Source organism: Erythrolamprus reginae, chromosome 3, assembly GCF_031021105.1.
Source record: "Erythrolamprus reginae isolate rEryReg1 chromosome 3, rEryReg1.hap1, whole genome shotgun sequence".
Taxonomy (NCBI): Eukaryota; Metazoa; Chordata; class Lepidosauria; order Squamata; family Dipsadidae; genus Erythrolamprus; species Erythrolamprus reginae.
In genome coordinates this window covers 138,463,919-138,487,026 of record NC_091952.1, presented here as the reverse complement: position 1 = coordinate 138,487,026, position 23,108 = coordinate 138,463,919, and the positions used below count along the sequence as shown (strand labels likewise).

Sequence of the window (23,108 nt, the reverse complement as noted above, 5' to 3'; positions counted from 1 at the left end):
ATTTATTGATTGATTGATTTGATTTGATTTGTATGCCGCCCCTCTCCGAAGACTCGGGGCAGCTCACAACAATAAAAGCAGTACAAATCCAATATTTATTATTATTATTATTATTATTATTATTATTATTATTATTATTATTATTTATTAGATTTGTATACCGCCCCTCTCCGTAGACATGGGGTGGCTCACAACATACAATAAAACAATTCATAACAAATCTAATAAATTTAAAAAACATTTAAAAACCCCATTATTAAACCAGACATACGCACAGACATACAATACACAAATTGTATAGGCCCGAGGGGGGGGAATGCCTCAATTCCCCCATGCCTGATGGCAGAGGTGAGTTTTAAGGAGTTTACAGAAGGCAAGGAGGGTGGGGGCAGTTCTAATCTCCAGGGGCAGCTGGTTCCAGAGAGTCGGGGTTGCCACAGAGAAGGCTCTTCCCTTGGGACCCGCCATCTTAATTTAAACCCCTTCATATAAAAAGCAACCATACATCTCACACAAGCCATGCATAAAATAAAAACAGCCCAGGAGAATCAATTTCCCCATGCCTGACGACAGAGGTGGGTTTTAAGGAGTTTGTGAAAGGCAAGGAGGGTGGGGGCAATCCTAATCTCTGGGGGAAGTTGATTACAGAGGGTCGGGGCCGCCACAGAGAAGGCTCTTCCCCTGGGTCCCGCCAGACGACATTGTTTCATCAATGGGACATGGAGAAGGCCAACTCTGTGGGACCTAACCTGGGATTCATGTGGCAGAAGGCGGTCTCAGAGATATTCTGGTCTGATGCCATGAAGGGCTTTATAGGTCATAACCAACACTTTGAATTGTGACTGGATACTGATCGGCAACCAATGCAGACTGCAGAGTGTTGGTGTAACATGGGCATACCTAGGGAAGCCCATGACTACTCACGCAGCTGCATTCTGCATGATCTATAGTTTCCGAACAATCTTCAAAGATAACTCCATGTAGAGAGCATTACAGTAGTCGAACCTCGAGGTGATGAGGGCATGAGTGACTGTGAGCAGTGACTCCCGGTCCAGATAGGGCCGCAACTGGTGCACCAGGCGAACCTGGGCAAAGGCCCCCCTCGCCACAGCTGAAAGATGGTTCTCTAATGTAAGCTGTGGATCGAGGAGGATGCCCAAGTTGCGGACCCCCTCTCTTAAGGGGGCGGTAATTCCCCCCTCCAGGGTAATGGACAGACAGATGGAATTGTCCTTGGGAGGCAAAACCCACAGCCACTCCGTCTATGCAGGGTTGAGTTTGAGTCTGTTGACACCCATCCGGACCCTAACAGCCTCCAGGCACTTGCACATCACTTCCACTGCTTGGTTGACTGGACACGGAGTGGAGATGTACAACTGGGTATCATTGGCGTACTGATGATACCTCACCTCATGCTCTTGGATGATCTCATCCAGCGGTTTCATGTAGATATTAAATAGCAGAGGGGAGAGGACCGACCCCTGAGGCACCCCACAAGGGAGAGACCTAGAGGTTGACCTTTGACCCCCCACTAACACCGACTGTGATCGACCAGAGAGGTAGGAGGAGAACCACTGAAGGACAATGCCAACTTCTCCAGCCGGCGCAAAAGGATAAACCCCTGTCCCAGGCCCACCAGAGATCATCCATCAACGCGACCAAAGCAGTTTCCGTGCTGTAGCCACACCTGAAATCCAACTGTTGAGGGCCTAGATAATCAGCTTCTTTCAAGGACCACTGGAGCTGGAACACCAGCACCTTCTCAATAACTTTCCCCATAAAGGGAAGGTTGGAGACTGGACAATAGTTATTGAGAATGGCTGGGTCCAGGGAAGGCCTCTTGAGGAGGGGGCACACAAGCTCCATGTCACCTCCCTGCTGGCTGAGACCAGACAGGAGAGACACGGATCCAGTAAGCAGGTGGTGGAACTCACAACTCCAATGGTCTTGTCCGCTTCATCAGGTGTCACCAGATCAAACTCTTCCCAGACAGATGTACAAGGATGGGCCCCAGTCACTTTGACTGACTCGTTGTCAGACGACTCTGTTTTACAATTAGAGTCGAGGTCCGCCCGGATCTGAGCGATTTTATCAGCGAAAAATGTGTTAAAATCCTCGGCACTGCTCTGCAAGGGCTCCCCAACTCCCCGCTGGTTAAGGGAGTGGGTCACCCTAAACAGAGTGGCTGGGGTCTAGTGCCACAGAGAAGTCGCAATGGCACAATGTGGTCAAAAGCCTCCGTCACAGCCTTATTCCAGGCCACAGCAAGAGACTCTGCCGAACTGTGGACGAGTGCATCTGGTAAAACCCCAAATGCCCTTTGAAAGCCCTCTGGGTCCATCAGGCGTCTGGGGCAGAACCACCTAGTTGGTTCTGCCTCCCTGCGGGGGAGGATTGGAGCCAGGAAGTCAAGCTGCAGTAGAAAATGGTCTGACTATGACAAAGGCAATACTTCTAAGCCCCTTAGTCTCAGACCATTGCTCAGTTGCTCAGAGAGGAATACCATGTCGGGTGTGTGCTTCCCCTCGTGAGTTGGACCCTGTACTACTTGAGTCAGGTCCATGGCTGTCATGGCCATGAACGCCTAGCCCAGAGATTTCACCGAGTGACGGTATGTTAAAGTGCCCCAAGGCAATAAGTCTGGGGAACTCCACCACCAGCCCGGCTACCTCCTCGAGCAGCACAGGCAGGGCTGTTGACACGCAGCTAGGAGGCAGGTACGTTAGCAACAGGCCCACCTGAACCCCTAAGTCCAACTTCAGCAGGAGGGACTCACAACCCGCAATCTCTGGAGCAATGAGTCTATGCAGACAAAGGCTCTCCCTGGCTCTAATTGCCACTCCTCCCCCCCTTCTCTGGAGTCACGGCTGATGCCATACCTGAAATCCGGCTGGGCAAATTTAAGAGAGAGGAACTCCTCCTTCTGGGCCCAGCCAGATTTCAGACACACATGCCAGGTCGGCCTCCTCATCCAGGATCAGATTACCACCGACCTGGCATTGAGTAGCAGCAGCCTGAGCCCAGGGCCAGGATTACACTCGTCACCAGTGCCCTGGGTTGAGCTCACGGAGCCAGAAGACAGGATTGCTATTAAGCAGTGATCTCTCCTTCCCCTGGAACGGCTAGCTCCATGGCTCCTTCCATATCTGCCTCTCCCCAGCAACACCGGGATATTCTGACTCTCTGCCACCCCAGAGAGAAGTGCCCCCTCCCCCTGCCTCTCCAACGCCAGGTGGACCAAATATATCATTCATACCATTCACATTCACCTCATCCATACCATAAACCCACCCACCCCACCCATCCCAACTATTCATTCCATCCACATTACTTCACCCACCCCAATTATCCATCAATTAACCCCCCCAATAATTTAATTAAAATATTAAATTAATATAGTTAAAACCCATTAATTAAAATAAAAAATAATTTAGCTAAGAAACAATAAAACACAATAAAAGCATTAAAAACAAAATAAAAATATAAGGAAATTCAGTCAATCGGCAGTTCTTAAAAGCATTCTGGGGCTACCTTTGAAAAATTTTCGGAAACTTCAGATCGTGCAGAATGCGGCAGCGAGAGCCATTGTGGGGCTTCCTAGATTTGCCCACGTTTCTACAACACTCTGTGGCCTGCGCTGGCTGCCGATCAGTTTCCAGTCACAATTCAAAGTGTTGGTTATGACCTATAAAGCCGTACATGGCAATGGACCAGAATACCTCCGGAACCGCCTGCTACTGCATGAATCCCAGCGACTGATAAGGTCCCACAGAGTTGGCCTTCTCCGGGTCCCGTCGACTAAACAATGTTGTTTGGCGGGCCCCAGGGGAAGAGCCTTCTCTGCAGCGGCCCCGGCCCTCTGGAATCAACTCCCCCTGGAAATTAGAACAGCCCCCACCCTCCTTGTCTTTCGCAAATTACTCAAGACCAACCTATATCGCCAGGCATGGGGGAACTGAGACACCTCCCCCAGGCTTTTATATTTTATGTTTGGTATGTATGTGTTGTATGGTTTTAATTGTTGGGGTTTTATATATCTTTTCTTATATATCTAATATTAGACTTGTTTACTGTTATATTGTTTTTATTATTGTTGTGAGCCACCCCGAGTCTTCAGAGAGGGGCGGCATACAAATCTAATAAATTGAATTGAATTGAATTCAGCAGTTCTTAACAGTCAGCAGCAAGATGGCGCCAGACCCTAAGTTGGCTGTGTTCTAAAAAGGTCTAAAATAAATGTCCAAGTCTCTAAGTAGAGTAGTCTCTTTGATGCCGGCCGCTGCCACCAGCCAGTATCCCTGGATCTTATCTGTGTACCTTTTCCATCTCTACAATATCCCGGGCTTCCATCAGTCACCTCAGTCACCCTCCAGTATTTCCAGTGTCTGTCTTTTGTACCGGACGACATATCTGGCTCTCGACACTTCGGAGTTTCTGTAGCTCCATACTATCTCCTCAGCAGTCTCCAGATAGCGTCCAGCCTTGCTGCGCTCTCCTCGACAGCCCTCCTCAACAGCCTCTGGGTAGCCTCCAGCCCCGCCATATTTTCCTCAATCTTCTCTTCCTCCTCCACAGTGACTTTCACTCTTCTACTCTCTCGGCAATGGCCGGTCCGGTTCCCCATCAGATTGTCTTGCAGTCCTTCCTGTTCTGGTTTCTGGTAGAACTTTAGCTATTACAAATAACTTACTAAATGCAGTATTTCATTAACAAAGAAACTCCATCTTTATTCTCTTCACTTCCATATTCAAAATGCAGTTCATACTAGCACATTCCTTTTCTCCCGTTATCTCTCTTAATTACATTCCACATGCATTCCTCCCAGCCTTCTCCGTCTACCAAGATTTATGTACTCACAGTATGATTCAAAAACAGCAGAAATGACTGTAAAATAACACAGAATGAACTTGCTCACTTGCGGAGCTGGATGGAAACACCTTTCATTTTTGCACTACAACATTGAAACTCCACCCTTCTTCCCCACTGGCCTCCTGACATACCAAATACATCACTCCAGTATTTAACCCATTCCTCCCCTTAATATCTTCTTCCAAACACCTGTTCCTTATGTTTTTGGACCCTTCTGAATTTAGAATTGACCCAGCGAATGTCTGTTTCTTCCTCACTAGAATCTGAACTCATAGCAACATCCTGTGGCTGGCCTTCCACCTGTTCTACTACCTGTAACCCAGGGCCTACCACTAATTCATAAACACTATCTGTATCAGAGTCCTCAAGTTCTTCATCATCCTCCAACTGACCAGGAGTATGTACAACACTTCCGATGCTGGGCGCCCCCACCATTTGGCGCCTTAGCATCCCAGGCCTGCCTGACTTGATGGATCAGGTCTGTTAATTACCTTGGAACCCACATGCACGCTTCTGATGTGGCTTTGAAATTTTGTCTGCTTTGGTCCCAGTAAGGACAGCATTTTGCCCATGTCCCACTGATAATTTCCCAATAAATGATAGGTTTTCTGAAAAGTAATTTACAAATAACTTAACAAGCAAAAGTACAAAACAAATAGTTTTTACTTAGTTGGAATAGTAGAAGTAGCAGTCTATTTACAGAATATCGAATAATTTAGTTAGAAGGATGTTGAAGGTATTTTAGTCTAACCCTCTGCTCCAGAAGGAAACCCTGTATCCATTCTGGTGAAATGGCTGTCCTCTATTTAAATACTTCCCGTGATGGAGCATCCACAACTTCTGGAATCAAGCCAGTTGACTGATTAACAGGAAGTTTCTCCTTAATTCTTGGGTAGAACTACTCTTTGATAAACTTTCTTCTGTTACTTCTTGCCTTGCCTTCAAGTCAGTATTCCCTCTAATTTTTTTTCGGTGTGGGTGGAAATGTATAGTGTCTGAGCGGAAGTCCCTTCGGGACTGGGCAGCATAGAAGTCAAAATAAATCAATTTTATTTATTTATTTATTTATTTAATTGGATTTATATGCCGCCCCTCTCCAAGGACTCGGGGCGGCTCACAGCATGTACAGAAAAGCAGGAAAAAATAATAGCAATCCAATTATACCTTTAAAAAAATCTTAAAATTCTAATTAAAAACTATCAGTATCATTCATTCAGCAGTCAAACTAAGCATTCATCGGTCAGGGGGGAAGGTCTAAGGAACCCCAGGCCTGAGGCAAAGATGAGTTTTTAAACTTTTTCGGAAGGCAAGGAGGGTGGGGGCAGTACGAATCTCTGGGGGGAGCTGATTCCAATCAATCAATCAATCAATCAATAGGAAAAAATCCCTTCTTTTTTATTAAAAGAAATTAATAATAAAACAAAACCAAAATCTATTACTATTAAAACTAAAACAACCAGCAAAACCAAAAACACAACTATTAATAAATCCATGCTTTAAAATCTTCATTACTTAAATATTTATCATAGTATTATAGTAATCTAATAATACTATGAAAATCTATCTGAACACCAATGCATCAATTAATATATTTCCATATTTACTTTGCTATAATTTCATTCTATATTTCCAAGCTCAATTAATTTTCAGGCACTTAGCATTTACTATTATTAACTTTCATCAATCTTCTACATTTGCAAGTTCATTTTAAATTCATAATGCAAACTCATAAAATCATACAGTACATATCATAAACCCCTTATTCTATGTATCTTCCATTAATTTTATCTATGTAACTCTATATAGTTCTAAAATTCTAATCCAATTTTACGAATTAATACATCCTAATATTAAACAACATCTAAATATATCTTTTACCATCATTCCATAGTCAATCCATATTTAATAATCAATCATCCCTCCTCAAATTTCTACCACTCTTGCCAAAGGGAAGAAACCATGTTGTTTTTCAGTAGCCTGAGTTTTTCTTTTGATATTTGTTATTTTTCTTTTTAATTATAAGCTATCAAGGGTTTTTACGCAGCTGAGAGACATGAAAATTAAAGTATATTAAGAAATTGGATGATTGATATTGTTTTGCTGATCTTAATCTGCAGTAAAGATATTTTGGTTTTTAAAAAATCCACCATATTTTACCTCAGAGAATTTCAAAATAAAATACTGTGTATCTATAACAGTAACCTCAGAATGGGGCAACTCTAATAAATATCAACATGTCACTTAAATAGTTGAGTTAATTTCAAACTAGATTTTGATTTTCTTTCTCTCTCTCTCCCTTCCTTTCTTTCCTTCTCTCTTCTTCCCACTTTTTTCTCTTTCTCTCTCTCTTCCTTCCTCTCTTCCCTCTTTCCCTCCCTCTCACTTTCTTTCTCTCTTCCTCCCTCCCTCCCTTTATATTTCTCTCTTCCTTCCTCTCTTCCTCTCTCTCTCTTTCTCCCTTTTCTCTCTCTTCCTTCCTTCCTTCCCTCCCTCCCCCCTTCCTTCCTCTTCACTTCTCTTTCCCTTTTCTTTCTTTTTCTCCACTTCTCTCTCTCTCCGCTTATCCGGCGGGCACCGCCTTCACGCCCTTCCCTTGGCTCTGCCCCCACGGCAGCTGCCATTGGTGCGGCTCCTCTTGGACCAGGCCTCACCAGCGGGTGCCGCTTTCCAGGCAACTCCAGCCTTCTCCTGCCCTGGCCGGCATGGCCACCTCGCCGCTGACACAGGCAACGGGGACCGTCCTGTCCCCCTTCAGGGCCTCTTCGATAGCCCTTCATGGCAGAGGCGCCGAGTCTGTCTCCCCGCTGGCTCTCACGCCACCACGTAACTCTGCTCAGCCAAGAAAGCGGGCTCAGGGCTCTCGGCATCAGCGGCCACCACGGCGCCATTGTTGTTGTTGTCGTGGCGGCTGCCCTGTGCCGGCCAGCAAAGCTGACCACCCAGGAAACCAGTGTGTTTGAAAAGCACACCACTTTCCTGGGCAGCCGGCTTTGCTGGCCAACGTGGCGGCGGGAGAGGAGGCAAAGCTCGGGGATGGGTTCCGGGCCTGTCACCCCCGGCATCAACATGGTTGGGCAGCAGAGGAGATTCAGCGGCAGGGGGCAGCCCCCAGCACGGCAGAGGGGGAGGAGGCAAAGCCGGCTGCCCAGAAAGCGGTGCATTTGAAAAGCGCACCGCTTTCCTGGGTGTAGGGCTTGACGTCAGGGCCCCGCCGCCACGTCCTCCTCCTTCCGTCCCAGCGCAGACCGAGCCCCCCGCCTTGCCCTTCTCACAACCTGCCCCCACAATCTCACCTCCCACCATCCAAGGTCCCTTTGTCTCCGCCGGCTCCACTCCTCATGCCCACCTCCAGCCGGGAGCCACAAGGGAGAAGCAGCAGCAACAGCAGTGCTGCCACTGGGGGAGGGAGCACCTGCCGCTGAGCAGGAGGCGGAGAAGGAAGGGCAAAATGCCGCTGTGGGGGGCAGGGGGGCCCTCCGCCACCCCCTCTCTGAGCAGCCTTTAAAAAGCGTGCGCCAGACTTAATTTTATAATGCGCTACAGCGCATGGCACACCTTAGAGGAACTCTGCTTCAAGTGCTTTGAAGAATAGGTTGACCCCCACTTCTGTTTGATAGCCCCCCACGCAAGTATTGGAAGACTGTTGTCAAGTCACCCCATCCTTCTCTTTGTGAGACTAAACATACCAAGTTCCTGCAACCCAGACTGCAAGCTGTGCGGAGTTCGGGGTGCGCTGGGGTTATTGTAGTATGGATAGCTCTGGCCATAATCAAAGTTTGTTATAGTTGGGGTTGGATCTGGCATAGGAAGGGAGGGAGGGAGGGAGGGAGGAAGCAAGCAAGCAAGCAAGGAAGCAAGGGTTTCTTTTGGATTTTTTAACCTAAAACTATAATTTAGATTGCTAAATACTAGATTTGTTACTATGTATTGTTTTTCTCCATTGTTGTGAGCTGCCCCGAGTGTACGGAGAGGGGCGGCATATAAATCCAATAAATCTAATCTATCTAAATCTAATTTGCATTTAGTGGACTCATTTTTGCAATGTGATGCTCCACTAGAACACTTAGATCCCTTTCACAGCTACTATCGTTAAGCCAGGGACTGCTTATTCTATACCTTTGCATTTGATTTTTCTTGCCTGAGCATAGGACCTTAATTTTCTCACCACTGAACTTCATCTTATTGGATAGGGTCCGGTGTTCAAACCAAGATTGTTCTGGGTCTTGAACCTATCTTCCAAAGCAGGGGTGTCAAACTCAATTTCATTGAGGGCTGCATCAGGTTTGTGTTTGACCTTGGGTGGCTGGGGGGATATGGCTCATGTCAGAGGCAACAGTGGTGGGCCAGGTGGGGCTGGGGAATCCACTGTCTCCAACGAAGGAAGGCGAGACCAGGCAAAGCGCCAAACCCTTGTCTTCCAGAGGAACCTTGCCATCTGCTAGTGGCTAAGGCAGGACCTTCCTTCCTTCCTTCCTTCCTTCCTTCCTTCCTTCCTTCCTCATTCATTCTTCTTTCATCTTCCTTTCCATCTTTCCTTCTTTTTCCTTCCTTGCTCTCTTCCCATCTTCCCATCTTTTTCTTTGTCTTTCCTCTTTCCCTTTCTTGTCCCTTTTTGGATGCTCAAATGCAAAAGGGGAAACATTTCCCCTTTTGTGTTTTGTTTTGCTTTTAGTTTGCTTTGCTAGCCCTGTCAGCAAAAACAGAGCCCAGGGGGCTCCATGCAGCCTTCGGGCTTCATTTTTGGCCTGGAAGTCCTCCTGAAGTCCTTTGCCAGTCCTGTTTTTGGCCTGGATGGTCTCTTGAAGCCCTTTGCCAGTCCTGATTTCAGTTTGGGCGGCCTTCTGAAGGCCTTGTCCCCAACCTGGGCTCCATTTTCATTGCCAGGTGGCTTTCCAGGCTGAAAACAAGGTCTTGGAGGGGTGCATGCAACCTTCCAAAGCACCATCAGCACCAGGCTGATCCTTTGCTGTTTCCATAGCTGTACATAGGCAGAATTAAGCACCCCATAGGCTGGATGCAGCCCATGGACCTTGAGTTTGATACCTCTGTTCTTTGGTCTCATCTGCAAATTTGATGTGTTCCCCTTCTAACCCACCATTCTAGATCATGTATGAAAGTGTTGAAGAATATTGAAGCTAAGTTAGAACCTTAAGATACCCCATTTTGTTTCACCCCATGTCGATGTAGTTCCGTTGAAGATTAACTGCTGAGTATGGTGGATCAGTCAATTGCAAATCCATCTGGTGGTGGAGTTATCTCCTTTTTCCCAAGCTTCAGTAACTAGGAAAAAAATAATGCTTGTCACTAGATCAGGAAAAGCAAGGGCTTAATTCTTTACAGGTGTCTTTTAACATCTTTTAACATCTCAGTGGAAAAAAAATTCTGTGTATAGAAGAAAGCCTCTATTTTGGCAACCTTTCTTGAAAAAAAAATTCCCGAGACTTCTGGTGGCAGCCGAGCCGCGTCAGGAGGCTGGAGACAGGGCTCTGTCACCAGTCCTCCGGTTTTACCCTGGCGGTCACCCCGTAGCGATCCGTTCGGACTCGGAGGGTCTGTCCCAGAACAGGGGGCCTCTGGACATCAAGGGGATACCCGCCGATGCCCCCGGGGTGCAGGATTGCCCCACAGTGCCAGTGGTAAAAGATCCAGGTGGTGGCAACAGCCGGCGCCCAGCCATAGCCTCACCTCCACACGAGAGGAAGAATAAAGAAAAAGAATTCAGAAGTCTAACGAAGCATTTGAACCAACAGAGAAGAAAGAAGAAGGAAGGTAAAGTGATTCTTACCCCTATAATTATAATCTACATATACCATGATTAAATAAGGCGAAAAAGAAGAAAGTAAAAACTTTGCCAAAGTGAGTGGATTTATACAACTTGGAATATACATAGCTCACACAACCATAGAGACTATAAAACAGAGCTTCAGCTCGGATTTACTAGAACTTTGATTATTCCCGGAAGGTTTACTTATTATACTGGAACCGAGGGGATAAGGATTTTAATTAATTGAGTTGAATTTTATTCCAGCAATTAAACTTAAAAACGATTGGCCTTGTTTTGTTTTCCATGTGGAGTTTTCATTCGTGTTTTTTGTTCGTAATAGCAACAGCATGGAAAGAATCCAAGGTGGAGATTTAACATTTTACGAAGAACAAAGCGTTGGACTTGCAGAATTGTTTTCTTGCTCCTTTTTTTCTTTCTCTTTTCTCCTATGGATTTTTTGGATATACGGAATTATTTGAATTAAAATATTTTAAAATACTATAAAGTATTTACAGCTTGGATTACAGTTTACCCCTTTGTTCTTATTTTTTCTCTTTTTTTTCTTTCCGATAAAATTACTTTCTAGAGAAACTTCCTGGATTTTTTCTGGCTTTTAAATTGGGATTACAAATGTAGAATATTTTGACTTTAACCAATTGGACTAAACCTTTTTAATTGGACAGTAAATACCTTGTAAGCTATTTTGATATTGGATTCGAAATATTATATGGATTAAATGGATTTTAGACATATATTTACTTGGAAACTTGACCTATTTGCTTCTCTTTTAATTGGACAATGACAATCTTTTAACTATATTGACTATATTGACATTGTATTTGAAATACTAATTAGAGCTTAGACTTTGATCTATTTTTAAACTGAATCTTGATCTATATTAAATAACAACAAGATTGATGGACTTATCTGAATTTTGAGAAGAAGAAGAATTCAAGAATATTTTGGATATTATTGATAATTGGACTGAAGTATTTTTCTATTCTTATTTTTACTTTTTTAATTTCTAAATTCTTAAATTGTATTTAACAGAAATGAATTGCTGAACCTTACTTCTTCCTCCCCTACTGGTTGGCAGTCCTTCACCCCCCTGCCTCTTTCTCAAATCCATATTTGCTTGTTTTGTCTTTTTTTTTCCCTTCTTTTTTTCCCTGCTCTTCTTTCTTCCCTTTCTTTTTTCTTCTATTTCTAGGATTGTTTGGATTTGTTTAAACTATTTTATAGTATAAATAGATTTGTAGCTAAAACAGACTTAATAATTGAATGAACTTAACAATTTAATAATTCCTTTTTTTCTGTTTCCCTTGTCTGAAAAATATTTCTTAAATGAATTAAGTTAATGCTTAAGTAATGATATTCCCTTTTAATAATTAATATTTTACATTGTTCAACCATTGACATTTTTGTTCACCATACTATTATATAATTATACTAACTGAATTAATGAGCTGATATTTTATTAGTATATGTTATATTGAAGATTCAAATCGTGCAGCATTGGAAATTTTTTTCCCTCTCTTTCTATATTTACATCTCGCCTTCTCTTTCTCTGCCTCTTCTCTCCTTCTTTACTTTCTCCAATTTTCAATTAATAATTAAATCTTCTTACCTGTCTTTAGACATTGTAAATTCGTCAAATTGATGTCACTTTGGAAACAGTTTAATTTTACAGGCCTTAGAAGAGCCAGAAAAACAACTAAGATGTCCACTACATCTACCATTATAAAAACTTCAAAGAAACAGACTACAACTCCAACGGCTACTCCACAAGGATCTCCTTCACCATCACCATCTCCTTTACCACAAAGAACAATAACAAGTATGTTGGGTAAGGAGAAAGAGAAAGAAAAATAAAAGAATCCAGCTCAACCAACCTTGCAGACTATACAGGACACCTTGGCTCTACTTCAGATTTCAATGAATGCCAATAGAGATGATGCACGCGAAGAAGCCCAAAAGCATTATGAAGCAGACATAAAAACGGAAATGAGTGACCTGAAGGCCGAACTAGGGAATGTGAAAGGAAGTGTACAATCATTGGACGGGAAGATTGATGTGATACAACAAACTTTAAAAGAGAATGAACAGTGGAAGAAAAAGGTTGAAGACAAAATGGAAAAATCAGAACAGAGAATGAATGAATTTGAAGACCATAGTAATGTGAGAAACAGAGGAGTGGACGAAGCCATTTCTAATATAGAATTACAACGAGCTTCACACGGTCTGAGATTCCAAAATGTCCACGAGGAAAAGGATGAAAATTTGGGCTCGAAATGGCGGAAATAATAGGAGAGATCTTACAGATAGACCCACAGGAAGCAATAAAGGAGATTGATGAAATTTATTGAGTTCAAACTAGCTATGCTAGAAAAAACAACTTACCAAGAGAAGTTCATATCAAATTCATCAGAAGGATAGTAAGAGACGATATTCTGAAGTGGTCAAGAGATAAAGAGTTAAAATATAAAGACAAAAATGTCATCATATTAAAACAAGTGCCAAAAAGAGTACGAGAAAGCCGAAGGGACTATTACTTTTTAACAAGAATATTAATCAAAGAAAAAATAATCTTTCGTTGGCTGATCTCTAAAGATCTTTCTTTCTATTGGCAAAAATCTAGAGTAAAGACTGTCGACGAAGCCAGAGTTTTCTACGAATGATCCGGCTTGTTTAAACATGATTTATCAGAGAGGGAGGGGGAGGGGGACGCCTCCAGCGGGGAGGAAGCTGCCCAGGTCATGAGTGAAAAACAACCACAACCACAGCAAGATTTGTTTTTAAGCACCAGACTTCGAGAACCTTGAGAGACAAAACAATATTACAAATAGAAATGTACTCAGATGTTAAATTTTTTTCAGTAAATGTAAATGGATTGAATCACCCAAGAAAAAGAAAACAGATATTTTCCAAACTTAAGAAGCAAAGAGCGCAAATTGCTATTCTACAAGAAGTTCATATTAAGTATTCAGATAAAGAGTTATTACAAAATTCAAAATTAGGTAACTTGTCTACTAGTTTACCTGAAAAAGAAGAAGAGGGATAGCTGTTTATATAAATGAAATGATAGAGGTAAAACAACTTTATAGTGACAATGATGGTAGAATTTTAATGTTGCAAGTAAACTTAGAAACGGGACCTCTTCTTATTATATCAATCTATGCTCCAAATGAAAATCAAAAAATATTTTATAAAGAATTACATGAAAAAATAGTAGAATTGTCTATTGAAAATATGATTATAATAGGAGATTTCAACGCTATAGTGGATAGTCAAATGGATTATTCTGGTAAAAAGAAAGATAAGAAAAAGAAATCAATTTTACAACAACATTTTGGAATTTGACCTCAGAACTAGCCTTGCAGGATATATGGCAAGATCGCCACCCTACAAACAAGCAATATACCTTTTATTCAAACCCACATAAAATTTGGACTAGAATAGACATGGCATGGATTTCAACTCAGATTTCTGATAACGTTGCAAATATTGAAATTGAAACAAACAATTGGGCTGACCATAATCCACTAACAATCACTTAGAAGGGAAATAAAAAACAGAGGTATTGGCGAATGAATAGAAATATTTTGCATGATTCTCAATATAAAGAATGGATGGGAAAAGAATTAGAATTTTTTAAAAATTTAAATAACAATACAGATACTTCCCCACAAAACTTATGGGACACAACTAAAGCATATATTCGCGGACTGAGCATATCTTATACTGCAAGAAAGAACAAAGAGAAGAGAAATCAACTCCAAAAATTACAAACAGAACTAAAAAAATCTAGAAATACCATCACAGAGCAGTCAGAATGAAGACGAAAATTTTAAAAAAGGGAACTAATTAGACATAAAATAAACCTAATAGAACAAGAACAATTGGCAGAAAAAATTAAGTAGGCTAAACAGGAATATTTTGAACACGCTAATAAACCAGGCCGATGGTTAGCATATAAATTAAGGAATCAAAAAGAGTCCAGAATAATTAAAAAAACTAGAAGACAGTAAAGGTATATGTAGACATCGAACTGTCGAAAAAAAAGAGATAGCGTTAGAATTTTATAAAAACTTATACCATAAAGAAGACATAAATGAGGATAAGGTCTTTGACTTTTTAAGCTCCATTGACCTACCTTTCTTAACAGATGAACAACAACAGAAACTTGATGCCCCATTTACTACGATTGAATTACAGCAAGCACTTAAAAACCAAAAAAATAACAAAGCTACTGGCCCTGATGCTATACCTGCTGAACTTTACAAGTTAAATATTAACTCACTCTCAACAAATATGTTAGAGATTTTTAATAATATAATTTCAGATGGAAACATTCCCAAAACTTGGTCTGAAGCCTTGATAACCCTAATACATAAACCGGACACAGAAAAAGAAAAAATTCAAAACTATAGACCAATTTCATTATTGAATGTAGATTATAAAATTTTTATTTCAATTCTTGCTTGTAGATTAAAAAATATCATGACTGGAATAATACACGAAGATCAAAATGGATTTTTGCCAGATGGACAGATTAAAAATAATTTGAGGACAATTATAAACACATTAGAATATTATGAACAACACCCAGAAAAGCTAGCGGCCGTAATATTCTTAGATGCAAGAAAAGTATTTGATAACGTAGATTGGCCTTTTATGAAAATACAACTTAACAAAATGAACTTTGGAACTAAATTTTTTAACATAATTCATGCTAATTATTCTACCTAAACAGCTACAATTATTATTAATACAGTGGAACCTCGACATACGAGCAGCTCTACTTACGAGCTACTCGAGATAAGAGCTGGGAGGGGAGCGACATTTTTGTTCGCCTCCCAAGCTCACATTCGGGATACGAGCGCCAAGGAGTTGTCTCCTTGGCGTTCGGCTTCAGGAGACAGCTCCTTGGCGCTCGTATCCCGCGTGTTTTAAAAGGTTGCAGCCGGCCTGGGGCGCTCGGGGGGGTGCTGACGTTTTAAAACACGCGCGCCGCTTCGCAGCTGTCTCCTGAAGCCGAACGCTAACTTCCGCGTTCGGCTTCAGGAGACAGCTGCGAAGCGGCGCGGGTGTTTTAAAATGTGGCAGCCGGCCTGGGGGGCTCGGGGGCTTCCCCCCGAGCCCCCCAGGCCGGCTGTGACGTTTTAAAACACGCGCGCCGCTTTGCAGCTGTCTCCTGAAGCCGAACGCTAACTTCCGCATTCGGCTTCAGGAGACAGCTGCGAAGCGGCGCGGGTGTTTTAAAACGTGGCAGCCGGCCTGGGGGGCTTGCCAGCCCCCCCCCCCCGAGCCCCCCAGGCCGGCTGCAACCTTTTAAAACACGCGGGATATGAGCGCCAAGGAGCTGTCTCCTGAAGCCGAACGCGGAAGCCCCCGCTCCCCCCAGGCCGGCTGCCATGTTTTAAAACACCCGCGCCGCTTCGCAGCTGTCTCCTGAAGCCGAACGCTAACTTCCTTCCTCTGTTCCTGTCCCTTCCCCCTTTCTTTCTTTCTTTCTCTTTTTCTTTCTCTCTTTTACCTTCCCTTCCTCTATTTCTTCTTTTCTTTCTCCTTCCCACCTTCTTCCCTCCCTCCCTCCCTCCCTCCCTTCACTCATTCCTCTCTTACTCTCCCCTTTCATAAGTTTCCTTGCTTCCTTCCTCTGTTCCTGTCCCTTCCCCCTTTCTTTCTTTCTTTCTTTCTCTTTTTCTTTCTCTCTTTTACCTTCCCTTCCTCTATTTCTTCTTTTCTTTCTCCTTCCCACCTTCTTCCCTCCCTCCCTCCCTCCCTTCACTCATTCCTCTCTTACTCTCCCCTTTCATAAGTTTCCTTGCTTCCTTCCTCTGTTCCTGTCCCTTCCCCCTTTCTTTCTTTCTTTCTTTCTTTCTTTCTCTTTTTCTTTCTCTCTTTTACCTTCCCTTCCTCTATTTCTTCTTTTCTTTCTCCTTCCCACCTTCTTCCCTCCCTCCCTCCCTCCCTTCACTCATTCCTCTCTTACTCTCCCCTTTCATAAGTTTCCTTGCTTCCTTCCTCTGTTCCTGTCCCTTCCCCCTTTCTTTCTTTCTTTCTTTCTTTCTTTCTTGCTTTCTTTCTTTCTTGCTCTTTTTCTTTTTCTCTTTTACCTTCCCTTCCTCTATTTCTTCTTTTCTTTCTCCTTCCCACCTTCTTCCCTCCCTCCCTCCCTTCACTCATTCCTCTCTTACTCTCCCCTTTCATAAGTTTCCTTGCTTCCTTCCTCTGTTCCTGTCCCTTCCCCCTTTCTTTCTTTCTTTCTTTCTCTTTTTCTTTCTCTCTTTTCCCTTCCCTTCCTCTATTTCTTCTTTTCTTTCTCCTTCCCACCTTCTTCCCTCCCTCCCTCCCTTCACTCATTCCTCTCTTACTCTCCCCTTTCATAAGTTTCCTTGCTTCCTTCCTCTGTTCCTGTCCCTTCCCCCTTTCTTTCTTTCTTTCTTTCTTTCTTTCTTTCTTTCTTTCTTTCTTTCTTTCTTTCTTTCTCTTTTTCTTTCTCTCTTTTACCTTCCCTTCCTCTATTTCTTCTTTTCTTTCTCCTTCCCACCTTCTTCCCTCCCTCCCTCCCTTCACTCATTCCTCTCTTACTCTCCCCTTTCATAATTTCCTTGCTTCCTTCCTCTGTTCCTGTCCCTTCCCTCTTTCCTTCCTTCCTTCCCACCCTCCGTCCATTCATTCACCCATTCCTCTCTTGATCGCTTAAAGCCGGTCCCTGGTGCAAAAAGGGTTGGGGACCTCTGTCCTACAGGATTGGGTGGCAGAGAAGTTGAACATATGTAAATTTAAAAGTTTAAGAAAGTTTACAAGTTAAGTGAAAGAAACTTCATTATTCATTTATATGTACATGTACATTTCTTCATTAAAAACATGTCTTTCTGCATAATTTAGACTAACTTTGTGAGTTTTTTGAGGGCTGGAACCAATTAAAATTATTTACATTAATTCCTATGGGGAAAAGTCGTTCGAGATAAGAGCTGCTCGACTTAAGAGCCCAGGTCCGGAACGAATTAAACTCGTATCTCGAGGTACCACTGTAATGACCAAATAGAAAAGTTTGAGATACAAAGAGGAGTTAGGCAAGGCTGCCCAATCTCCCCATTATTATTTATTTTAACATTGGAAACTTTATTGATAAAGGGGAGAAAAGAAGAAAATATTAAAAGCTTAGAAATTAAAAAAGAAATATATAAACTACAAGCCTTTGCAGATGATGTTGTCTTCATATTAGAAGACCCAATAGTTTCAATTTCAAAGTTAATAGGTTTACTAGAAGAATATGGGAAAGTAGCTGGTTTGAAAATTAATAAAGATAAGACACAAATATTAACTAAAAATATGATAGATTCTCAGATAAAACAATTAGAAAACAAATCAAATATGAAAATAACCAAGAAAGTAAAATATTTAGGTATTTGGATATCAGCAAAATCCATGTCTTTAAAAGAACACAATTATAACAAACTCTTAAAGCAAATTAAAAAATATTTAGCAACTTGGAAGAACTTACAATTATTATTCTTAGGTAGAATCTCCACAATTAAGATGAATATTTTACCTAAAGTTTTGTTTTTATTTCAAGTAATTCCAATAAATCCTGGAAAATAATTTTTTACAGAATTAACAAGAATAACAAAACAATTAATATGGCAAGATAAAAACCTAGAATAAAACAGTGTGCCATAGAGGATATAAAAGAAAGAGGCGGGCTCGCCTTCCCGAATTGGAAGACATATTACCAAGCTGCTTCCTTAATATGAATCAAAGAATGGCTTACTCTACAAAACAGAAGATTACTGAACTTAGAAGGCCACAACTTAATGTTAGGATGGCATGCTTTTGTATGGTATGAAAAGTATAGAACACATTCTTATTTTAAAAGACATACAATTAGGAAGGCACTCATTGATGTTTGGATTAATATAAAGAAAGACTATTTCTTAGTTTTACCAGAATGGATATCTCCCATAGAGGCCATAACTTACCCAAACTTAATACAAGAAGGCAAGATCTGGAAATATAAAGATTTAGTAGATAACCAGTGGAATTTAAAAACGAGACAGGACTTGCTGGAGACTGGTATTATTATAGATTGGTGGCAATATACACAGATAAAGTCTAGGTTTCAGAAAGATAAAACAACATATATAGTTAGAAAGGACAATAACATTTTAGGTAAATTACTAACAACAAATCAAAAGAAGTTAATTGGAAAAATATATAAATTCTTAACTAACTGTAAAAATACAGAATGGACATTAAAGGACAATATGATAAGCTGGTGTAGAAACTTAAACAAAGAGATAGACTTAAATACTTGGGAAAAGGTATGGACATAAAACTGGAGAATAACAAAGTCAACCTCTTAGAAAATCAAATTAAAATGTTTTATAGATGGCATTTGCCCCCTAATAGAATTGCAAAAATGTTCCAAACTACGTCACCCAATTGTTGGAAATGTAAGGAAGAAATAGGTACGTACTACCATGCTTGGTGGACATGCCCAAAAGCAAAAGAATACTGGAATTTAATAGAAAAATGGCTAAAAGAAATAACCCAGCAAGAAATTAAGAAAACACGAGAATTCTTTTTATTAGGTATTTCAAATAAGAAATATAAAAAAGACATATATTATCTAATAATCCACATTTTAGTAGCAGCTAGGATAGCTTTCACTCAAAAATGGAAAGATTTTGAGACCCCAAAAGAAGCAGATATATTTAAGAAAGTTTTAGAATGTGCTGAGCTTGACATGATGATGAGAAGGTTGAAAAACCAAGAAGAATCAGAATTTTATGAGGTTTGGCAAAAGGTCTATATCTGGTGGGATACAAAGAAACAGAGATAATCTTATTTTTATACTACTTTAAATATATTTGTACTTAGTAGTTATATTGTATTAGATAGTGAGTATTCACAATATAAAGATAAACTCCTTTCCTCGTCTACAATTTCTCTTTTTTTCTTCATAGTTCATTTTAAGTTATAATCTTAAAATTTCTATATATTTTTAAATGTTTTAGATGTGTTTTTACTTATCATCTTACAATTAATATTTCTAAGTATTTTATAAACAATGATAGAGTTAGTTTTTCTTCTTTTTTATTTATTACAAATATAAAGATGACTTCTACTTTGAGAGGAGCGATTGTTGCTCCACTAAATGTTACATGTAATGTATGTTTTGTCTGTCTTAATAAAAAATATTTTTTTAAAAAAGAAAGAAAAAAAATTCCCACTCTGCAGTGAAACTTCAAAATAGTTTTCATTGACATCAGTGGGAGCTGTTTTAAATTTCATTATAGTGAAGAAGTATTCACTCTTGGTGTATTTTTACTGTGATTCCAGGCATGTACAAACAACACATATTATATGGGTGTACTTTGCCACCCATCACTGTCCTTTCCTGGTATGTAACACCAACATACTAAATGAAATACATTTCTTATATTGCTTAAATTGTGGATAATGCACATGAAATATTTTGACATCTATGCAAAAATGTCTACAATGTAAACTACATATTAAGTCATGCGTGGGAGAATATATTTTCATACTTACATTGCATACATATAGAGAAAAATAAACCTATAATGAATGAACAATCTGGCCAATATATTATATTTATTTAATTGCCAAATATCATGTCATCCATGCCATGTGTTTTGGCACAAACCACAAACCCTACCAATAAAAATTAACAATAAGTTGTTAGAAGGTCCATGTTTATATACAGTATGTCACAGCAGTGAGTATATCCCATCATATTTTGTAAATATTTATATATATTTCCATGTGACAATACTGATGAAATGGCACTTGGCTACAATGTAAAGTAGTGATTATACAGCTTGTATAACAGTATAAATGTGCTGTCCCCTGCCGGCACTGGGGAGCTAGAGTTCATTGAGGGAATCATAAATGCAACACGGAGAGGGTTTGGTCAAACGCCATGGCGACATGGAGTTTCCCTCATTGCAGAGGGGAATCCTGATATCCATGTTGCCTGGGGATCTGGAGGGACGGTGAAGAAGTGGGACACTGTCAAGCTGCCAGTCAGAATGTAGACAAATAAAACTCAGAGTTCTTTTTATAAAAGTTCAAAAGTGAATGTATCAAAATCAGAACTAGAAGCATCGAAGGAAAGCAAAGTCTGAGAAAATGGCACGATACATGCATATATCAAATCCCCTTTTCCAACCCCCTTGAGCCAATGCCCAATCCCTATTGTCCATGACCATCAGGTAGATTCATCTTCACCCTCACGTCACTCATCTGAAATTTTCCTCTAACGGTCTGCTCCTGGTACCTAGGAAAACGAAACCTATATCTCCTCCTGTGTGCTTCCCTCCCACACCTCTTATCTCTAACCCATCCCATAACTATTGACAAGCAAGTGAAAGAAATGCAGCAGCATAAGCGAAGGTTGACATTTGGACCACCTGGAACAGGGATTTTAGTCCTATAAAAGAAAAAGAACAACAATATATACATTTATACATCAGGGTTTATCAGGATATTTTGTTCCAAACCGGTCAATTTCTTTCGGAATTCATGTGCTTCTCATCAACCCATTCTGCATGGGAAGCAGGAAAGTGCTTCCATGTCACTAAATATTGAACTTTTCTCCTATGTTTTCTCGAATCCAACACTTCTTTAAACTCAAAATGTTGCTCTCCCTCATGGAGGGACACCATCCAATCCACCGCTTTGCCATCCAATGCATGGCTTATGACCCTCACCCAAACCGTGTCATTAGGGAACTCATCCTCGTAATCTTCCATGTATTGATTTACTTGGGCCAAGAAATATCTCAGTCCTCCTGGTGCCCCATCGTACCGCTGTGTGAAGAGAGGGGCAGTTGGTGCCTTGTATCTGCGGGCATCCCCCCCTTTGCTGCATACACCTTGGGGTAAAATGACTCAGATCTCATGCCAGAGGCAGGGTTTGGGCTGCTGCTCTCCGCTGCACTCCCTGCCCAGAGGGCCCAGCTCTCTCTTCGTCCTCCTCACTCATGGGACCTTTTAGGTCTCTCTGACTTTTCTTCTCCACCACTGATAAGGCTTCCTTGATGCCGGTTACCTGCTCAGTCAGCAGGCACCCCTCCTGGCTGACCACCCACTTCTCTTTCTTTTGTTTCTTGCGGTGGGTCACATTAGCATCAGAATCCCCCATTATATCATCAGGGAAATCACTTACGCCAACACCTGTAGACCATCGGGGGGGGGCTCCTCTCGCCGGCTTGCCTTAAGGGTGTTCATCTCCCTCCTTTTGGAGTATCGGAGGGGAGAGGCTTCTCTGGGAAATGTCCTCTCCAGAAGAATCACCCTCGCTTTTGCGTCGGGACATATTTGCCAGTCCCTGGTAGAATTGCTTCTCCAGGAATGACTGTAGAGGCAGACTTTGCTTAATGGCAAGCTGCCAGTCAGAATGTAGACAAATAAAACTCAGAGTCCTTTTTATAAAAGTTCAAAAGTGAATTTATCAAAATCAGAACTAGAAGCATCGAAGGAAAGCAAAGTCTGAGAAAATAGCGCGATACATGCATATATCAAACCCCATTTTCCAATCCCTATATGGCGGATTCATCTTCACCCTAAAGTCACTCTACTGGAATTTTCCTGTAACTGTCTCCTCCTGGTACCTAGGAAAATGAAACCTATATCTCCTCCTGTGCACTTCCCTCCCACGCCCCTTATCTCTAACCCACCCCGTAACTATTGACAAGCAAGCGAAAGAAATGCAGCAGCATAAGCGAAGGTTGACACACCGCTGGTGATCTGGAAGAGGGTGGCACCACTCCGGCCTGAGCCGGTATAGAGCCCACAACCAGTGGCATTGGAAAACGACTTGCAAAAGTTGTCCAAGCCATGGCGACCATGAACGGACTTGATTGCTCTGAAGATTGGAAATCATCTGGAAAGGAAAAGGAACTTAAGTGAAGGGCTAGAAGAAAAGAAGAAAAGCAGAAGTTTAAATGGTGAAACATTTTGCTGGACCATTTTTTGAAACTTAAAGGGGGGACAAAAACCTGAAAGGATTACAAAGCAGCTAATTGGCAAGTAGAAGATTTTAGATAAGCAATTCAGAAGGCAGCAACTAAAATCCAATGTTGGAAAATTCTGAGAACTTTGAATTAATTATGAATTAAGAAAATATTGGATCTAATTTATATTGACTTATACCAATTTAAAATATATAAAAACATTGAACAAAAGGAAATAATTTATGGGATTAAGCAAGAGTGCCACCTTTTGCTTGATCACATAAATTATTTCCTTTTGTTCACACTCTAGCTGGCTAGAGGATTCACCTTAACTGTTCACCAGTGATTATTTACACAGCTGCTGTCCTTGACCTGAGAGCTTATCTTTGACAGTGTAAAGCAGTGGGCATCTTGTCTTTATTTGTTATAAAAAAAGTTTCCATCTGCTGGTTGAATGAACTTTAAAAAGGCTAAACATTAAGTGCT

At 41.3% G+C, this 23,108-nt stretch overlaps 1 protein-coding gene across 1 annotated transcript in view; it reads left to right on the top strand.

Annotated features, from left to right (window-relative positions):
• ADCY10 (adenylate cyclase 10) overlaps positions 1–23,108 on the top strand; it is a 253,408-nt gene that overhangs the window by 198,683 nt on the left and 31,617 nt on the right. The window lies entirely within an intron of this gene.